Source organism: Ornithorhynchus anatinus, chromosome 14, assembly GCF_004115215.2.
Source record: "Ornithorhynchus anatinus isolate Pmale09 chromosome 14, mOrnAna1.pri.v4, whole genome shotgun sequence".
Lineage (NCBI taxonomy): Eukaryota > Metazoa > Chordata > Mammalia > Monotremata > Ornithorhynchidae > Ornithorhynchus > Ornithorhynchus anatinus.
The window spans coordinates 18,734,834-18,742,781 of record NC_041741.1 but is presented as its reverse complement, the minus strand read 5'-3'; positions in this window follow the sequence as shown (position 1 = coordinate 18,742,781).

Here is a 7,948-nt window from a genome sequence, read left to right as displayed (position 1 = left end):
AGGGAGAGAAAGGGGAGCGGTGGGGACCCAGCCGGGGGGGGGGGGAGAAAAGGCGGCGGCGGCGGCGGCCCGCTCCCTCTAATGGCGGCTTCTTCCTCCTACGTCACGCGCCGGGCCGCACGTGACAACCCGCCGCCGCCGAGGGGCGGGGCCGGGCCCTCCCGGTGACGTCATCGCCGCGCGGGCGCCCCCTATGCCCCGCCCCTCCCTTCGCGCGCTCGCTCTCGCTCTCTCGCTCGCTCTCTCGCTCTCTTCCTCTCCCTCCCTCTCCCCCCCCCCTCCGTCTCTGTGTCTCTCTGTGTCTCTCAAGCTCTCTTTCTGTCTCTCTCTCTGTGTCTCTATCTCAGTCTCTCTCTTTCTCTGTCTCCGTCTCTCTCTCTCTCTCTCTCAGTCTCTCTGTCTCTGTGTCTCTATCTCAATCTCTCTCTGTCTTTCCCTGTGTGTCTCTATCTCAGTCTCTCTGTCTCTGTGTCTCTATCTCAGTCCCTCTGTCTCTCTCTCTGTGTCTCTCTCAGTCTCTGTATCTCAGTCTTTGTGTCTCTCTGTCTCTCAGTTTCTCTCTCCCTCTGTCTCTCTTTGTCTCTGTCTCTCTATATCTCTGTCTCAGTCTTTCAGTGTCTGTCTCTCTGTGTCAGTCTCTCTGTCTTTCTCAGTCTCTCTCTCTCTGTATCTCTATCTCAGTCTCTGTCTCTCTCAGTCTCTCTGTCTCTCTCAGTCTCTCTCTCTCTCTCTCTGTGTCTCTCTCCCTCCCTCTTTGGGCTTTTAAATCCGAACCGCCTGCTGTGCGCAGGGATTCTCTCTCTTTATTGCTGCATTGTACTTTCCAAGTGCTTAGTACAGTGTTCTGCACACAGTAAGCGCTCGATAAATACGACTGAATAATAACGTTGGTATTTGCTCAGCGCTTCCTACGTGCCAAGCCCTGTCCTAAGCGCTGGGGGAGACAGAAGGTAATCCGGTAGGAGGGGGTCGAGTGCCGATTGAGCGCTTTAAAGCCGAGGGCGGGTAGTTTGGGTTTGGTGTGGAGATGGACGGGCAAGGCGAGTTAGAACAATACTTCGCACAGAGTGAGCGCTTAACAAACACCATTATATTATTATTGTTATTCCAGGGGCATGGAATGTAATTTCTACGCGTCTCCCATCAGCCACAGACCTAGCTCAAACAATCCATAAGCCACTACAGAGTGTGGTAGTCCTTTTGGCTACAAAAAAGAACTGGGAATCTTTATGGCTGGCGTTTTCATCAGTTTTTTCAACGGCATCTGTCAGGCGCTCATTAGGTGCCAGGCCCAGGATTAGATGCTTGGGGGAGAGACGAGATAATCAGGTTAGACGCGGTCGGTCCCCGTCCCCGTTTTACAGCCGAGGTGACCGAAGCACAGAAAAGTGAAGTCGCCTGCCCGAGGCCGCCCAGCCGGTGGAGCGGCATCAGAACCCGGGTCCTTCGGCTCCCAGGCCCGTCTTCCATCCGCTAGGCCACGCTGCCTCTCAGGGGAAATGAGCAATTAAGAAAGGAACGGAAACCAGGGGGCAAAAAGTGAGAAAGAAGATGACAAATGAAAACGCAGTTCTCCAAGGAGAAGCAAAACCCCTTCCCCATTTGGGGTTAAAACTGCCTGAGCTGGGCGACAAGGGGCACTGACAGCTCAAAGAATGTTTTCTTCGAGCCCAGGAACCTGGAAGAAATCACTAAATTCCCCGCGTGGAAGACCCAGCCCCGCCCACGGAGACGCTGCCCATCCGACGGAGGGTTCCGCCGCTCGGAAGTTCGGCAGCGGTGTCGGAAATAGCGAACGAGGGGGCCCGTGAAGAAGAGAATTAACGTTGGTATTTGTTAAGCGCTTACTATGTGCAGAGCACTGTTCTAAGCGCTGGGGTAGATACAGGGTGATCAGGTTGTCCTACGTGAGCCTCACAGTCTTCATCCCCATTTTACAGATGGGGGAACTGAGGCCCAGAGAAGTGAAGTGACTTGCCCACCGTCACACAGCTGACCAGTGGTAGAGTTGGCATTCGAACCCACGACCTATGACTCCCAAGCCCGGGCTCTTTCCACTGAGCCACGCTGCTTACTCTCCCTAGAGCTTAGTCCAGTGCTCTGCACGCAGACGAGCAGCGCGGCTCAGTGGAAAGAGCCCGGGCTCGGGAGTCGGAGGACGTGGGTTCGAAACCCGGCTCCGCCGCTCGTCAGCTGTGTGACTTTGGGCTCGTCACTTCACTCCTCTGTGCTTCAGTGACCTCATCTGTGAAAAGGGGATGAAGACTGTGAGCCCCACGTGGGGCAGCCTGATGACCCTGTATCCCCCCCAGCGCTTAGAACAGTGCTTCGTACAGAGTAAGCGCTCAACAGATGCCATCGTTATTGTTATTATTACTACAGCAACCGCTCAATAAATACGATCAAATGAATGAATGAATACCGATTTGTACATTCCAAGCGCGTAGTACAGTGCTCTGCACATAGTAAGCGCTCAATAAATGCTATTGAATGAATACCCACTCTCTGTTCCCCTTTGACTATGAGCCCCGTGTGGGACAAGGACTGCTTCTGGCCTGATTACCGTGAATCTACCCCAGTGCTTAGTACAATGCTTGGTACATAATATACGCTTTACAAATATCACAGTTATTATTATTCCGTTAGAAGAGGAGAGAAGAGACGGCCAAGAGTGGGAAGTTGGGGATGGGATAAGGGAGACGTGGGTGCCATCCAAGGCCAGTTTGTCGGGTGAAGCGGCGAGGAGGGCTTCCCCCGAAAACAAACAGAGCAGGCACCGAGGACTAATAATAATAATGATGACGGTCTTTGTTAAGCGCTTACTATGTGCAAAGACACTGTTCTAAGCGCTGGGGTCGGTACCAGGTCATTGGAGAAGCAGCGCGGCTCAGTGGAAAGAGCCCGGGCTTGGGAGACGGCGGTCATTCATGCGTTCCAATCCCGGCTCTGCCACTTGTCAGCTGGGTGACTGTGGGCAAGTCACTTAACTTCTCTGTGCCTCAGTTCCCTCATCTGTAAAATGGGGATGAAGACTGTGAGCCTCACGTGGGACAACCTGATCACCTTGTATCTCCCCCAGCGCTTAGAACAGTGCTCTGCACATAGTAAGCGCTTAACAAAGACCGACATCATTATTATTATTATCGGGTTGTCCCACGCGGGACATCCCCGTTTTTCCACATGAGGCAACCGAGGCCAAGAGAAGTCAAGCGACTCGCCCAAAGTCACACAGCCGACGAGCGGCGGAGCCGGGATTAGAACCCACGACCTCTGACACCCGAGCCCGGGCTCTTTCCAGTGAGCCCCGCTGCTTCTCTATTGACTATTTGGGTGTCGGTGGCACAGGGACCCAGGGGTGGTTCTTAACTTCTCTGTGCCTCAGTGACCTCATCTGTAAAATGGGGATTAACTGTGAGCCTCACGTGGGACAACCTGATTACCCTGTATCTCCCCCAGCGCTTAGAACAGTGCTCGGCCCATAGTAGGCGCTTAACAAACACCAACATTATTATTACCCCCGGGCAGACACCGGCACCCTGTATTGTATTTATTATTCTTGCATTTCCTGAGTGTTCACTACGCGCCAGGCACTGTACAAACCCCGGAGGTGGATACCAGCAAATTCGCATTTAAGGAGGAGGGAGAGAGGACAGGCATCGAATCCCCATTTTTACAGATGAGGAAACTGAGCCCCGGAGAAGTGAGGCGGGTTGCCCAAGGTCACCCGGCAGGCAACCGGCGGACCCGGGATTAGACCGTGAGCCTGTCACTGGGCAGGGATTGTCTCTATCTGTTGCCGAATTGTACGTTCCAAGCGCTCTGCACGTGGTAAGCGCTCAATAAATACCGTTGAATAAACAAGGTAAGCGCCGGGCGAGAATACGGGGGTTGGAATTAGACGCGGTCCCCGTCCCTCTCGACGTTGTCGAACGTCCCGTCTGGCTCTGCAGGCTCGGGATGTCGGGATGTCGATTAGACCGTAAGCCCGTCAAACGGCAGGGACCGTCTCTATCTGTTGCCGACTTGTTCATCCCAAGCGCTTAGTACAGTGCTCTGCACATAGTAAGCGCTCAATAAATACTATTGAATGAATGAATGAATGAATGAATGTCTTTCTGGGGCTTCCGACGCAGCTGAGCGTCAGCACTTCGGCTCCCGAACTTCCGGGAGAAGACGACTTGGTGTAAGAAATTGTGTAGGCCGGTCTTGGGCGTGGAAGGAGGATAGTAGCTTAACAAATGTCGCCGTTATTATTATTAGGATTCGGGGCAGCGTAATATTGATTTGGGGGTTTGTTGAGCACTTTGGCCGCCAAGTACTTTAAAGCGCTGGGGTCGACGCAAGGTAGTCGGATCGGGCACGGTCCCTGTCCCAGCGGGGGGCTTCCCAGGCCGAGGGCTGGGAGAAGAGGTGTTGAACCCCCATTTTGCAGATGAGGAAAGGGAAGCAGAGAAACAGTAGAGGACTTGCCCAAGGTGTCTCAAAACAGGCAAGTGGCAGGGCTGGGGTTCGACCCCAGATGTCCTGCCTCCCCAGGCCTGGTCTTTCCTCACGGTTTCTCAGTGACACCTTGACGCTTCAGGGCTCGGGGGCGGAGGGAACGAAAACAGGACACCGGCAACTCGCCATCACGTTTAGATCGATAACCGAGATAACGGCTGTGGCTACTGGCTTCTGCTTTCCGTTCTTTACTATGTGAGCTCCTGGCAAGCCAGGAAAACCCCTGATATAGGAGCTACTTTGCTTTTGTCTTTTTTTTCCTTGAGGAGAAGCCACTCTTACGCCATGATTAACTTTTAAAATCTACCCCGCACCACCAGTTCACACAAGACTCGAATCCGGGCCCCCTTCGCCTCCGTCTGCAATCGTTCCGGTAGTGCATCCGTAGGGTTTTCTTGGTCAAAATACAAAGTGGTGGCATTAATATAAATGATTCACAGCATATATTGAAAGATGCGTAGATAAGTGCCGTGGGGCGAAGATCAAATGCCCCGAGTTCCCGGATCCACGGGACGGCACGGACGACGCAGAGGGGAGAGGGAGCCAGGGAGAAGAGGGTCACTTGGAGATGTGACCGTGATGATGCTTTGACGCTGGGGAGAGGGTGGTCTGGTGTTTACGGAAGGGAAGTACCAGGGTAGGGGAAAGATCTAATAATAATAATGATTATTTGTATTTATTAAGCGCTCACTACGTACCAAGCACTGCTCTAAGCCCTGGGGTAGATACAAGGTCATCGGGTTGTCCCACGTGGGGCTCACAGTCTTCATCCCCATTTTCCAGATGAGGGAACTGAGGCACAGAGAAGCGAAGGGGCTTGTCCAAGGTCACACAGCAGACAAGTGGCGGACCCGGGATTAGAACCCAGGTCTCTGACTCCCAAGCCCGGGCGCTTTCCACTAAACCGGGCCGGGTCGGCGGCTAGACAGGATCAGGACACGGTAAGCTGGTACCGGAGGAGCGGAATACGAAGCCTGGGCTGTAGTAGACGATCAGGGAGGTGAGGTAAGATGGGGAGAGCTCACTGAGTGCATTAAAACCAACGGTAAGGAGTTTCTCTTTGACGCAGAGGCGGACAGGCCGTCGTCGGAGAGACTCGAGGCGCGGGGAAGACGTGGACTGAACTTTTTTTTTTTAGAAAAGCGATCCGCGCAGCAGAACGAAGGATTCAGCGTGTCACCAGATCCCGTCGGTCCCGCCTTGACATCTCTAAGATCCGCCCTTCCCTCTCCATCCAGACCTCTACCACGTTAATTCGGTCGCGTATCCCCGCCCGCCCTGATTACCGTTTCAGCCTCCTGTCTCTCCCCGCTCCCTCCACACTTCACTCTCCTGCTTGGATCATTTGCCAACAAAAATGATCAGGTCACGTTTCCCCACTCCTCAGGACCCTCCGACGGCTGCCCGTCCACCTCTCCATCCAACAGAAACTCCTCACCGTCAGCTTGAAAGCATTCGGTCACCTTGTCCCTTCCGATCTCGACTCTGCTCTCCAATTATAACCCAGTCCACACACTTCACTCCTCTAATGGGACACTCCTCACTGCGCCTCCGTCCCGTCTCTCTCACCCCCGGCTCTCGCTCGCATCCTGCCTCTGGCCCGGAAAACTCTTCCGTCCTCGAATCCGACTATTACCCTCCCCGCCTCCAAAGCCTTATTGAAGGGACACCTCCACCCCGAGGCCTTCCTTAAGCCCTCCTTTCCTCTTCTCCCACTCCCTCATCCCTCCGACTTGCTCCCTTTATTCATCCTCCCTCCCAGCTCCGCGGGACTTTTGCACGTAACTGTAATTTATTTATGTATGTCAACGTCTGTTTCCTACTCTGGACTGCACGCTCGTTGTGGGCAGGGAATGTGTCTGTTTACTCTTACATTGTACTCTCCCAAGCGCTTAGAACAGTGCTCCGCACACTAAGCGCTCAATAAACACGGGTGACCGGAGTGGGGAAAGGAGGCGGAGAAGTCGGCGAGGAGGCAGACGGAAGCAGTCAATACCGTGGATCGATGCCGTTCGATGGCAGCCGACTCTTCCGTACGTACCCTGAACCCTGGGCCCGGTTGACGGTCGCAGGAGAGCATCACTGATTGGTGCTAACACTCATTCAGTCGTATTTATTGAGCGCTCACTGTGTGCAAAGCACTGTACTGCTTACTACTGACCCCCATCTTCAGCCTGTTTTTTTCAGGTAGCTCCTTTCCTTAACACTAATAATAACAACGTGGTATTTGCTCGCACTTACTATGCGTTAAGCCCTGGATTCAGTCCTAGGTAGCGTCACCGGTCCCGTAAGACCCGAGTTCCGGGCTAAGACTTCCGCCCGCCAGCACGAGCCCGGGGGCTAGAAAGGACAAGCCGAGAAGCATTCAAAATAGGAATCTTGATTTATTTGGTCTCACTCGCACACGGGCGAAAGCAGAATCACGGAAAGGTAGGCGCGCACCGTCACGGCCAAATAAGCGGGCTCCTCGACGTCGTCTTAATATACTAACCTGTCCCCCCAATCCCTTGTACAATGCGGATTGAATGCTTAGTTTGTATCGTCCCAAGCGCTCCAAACAGTGCCTGACACCCAGAGAGCGCTCTGCAAATTTAAAAAAGACCCGTTCCCTGCTCCTCTGCAGTCCAGAGCATATTCCAAGCTTCCTCAAAATTGATGGTTGGATGGGGGTACGAGATAAGAGGTTGTGGGGAGGCACGAGGCCTCATAGCTGCTCCTTTAACCTCCTTCTGTATGCCTAGGTGACAGATCCACATTTCCATATCACTAAGGAGTCAGAGGTCATGGGTTCTAATCCCGGCTCTGCCGCTCGTCAGCTGAGTGACTTTGGGTAAGTCAATTCACTTCTCCGTGCCTCAGTTCCCTCATCAGTAAAATGGGGATGAAGAGTGTAAGCCCCAAGTGGGACGGCCTGATGACCTTCTATCTACCCCAGCGCTTAGAACAGTGCTTGGCACACAGGAAGCGCCTAACAAATGCCATCATTATTATCCAAGCACGTTATGCCGCGCTAAGCTCCATCACGTGCATGGGAGGGAAGGAAAAAAAGGTCACTCGGAGCCGGTTACGGCATTCAAGGACGACGACGCTGACCAAGGACGAGACCTGTTTTCAGGCGTATGAGAAGTAGGTGAAATGTGCAGGGGCAAAAATTAATCCAGAGAACTATTGAATAATAAGGTTGGGGCGGATGGCCACACACGGACAACGGTCCATGGGGTGAAACCAGAAGGATCCGTCACTATTTTAGGACCTCTGTTCCAGGGACAAGACGACATCAGAGAGAATTTGGAGAGAAAACTGGAAGGGGGCGGAAAACGGACAGAGCTCCAAGAGGTGTGGAGATCATCGCTCGGTAAGGGTGGTAAACTTTTATTCCCAATGTTTTTTTAATACATCGCTCACATACAGATGATACCCGGGAGACTCTTATTTTAGGACCTCGTCT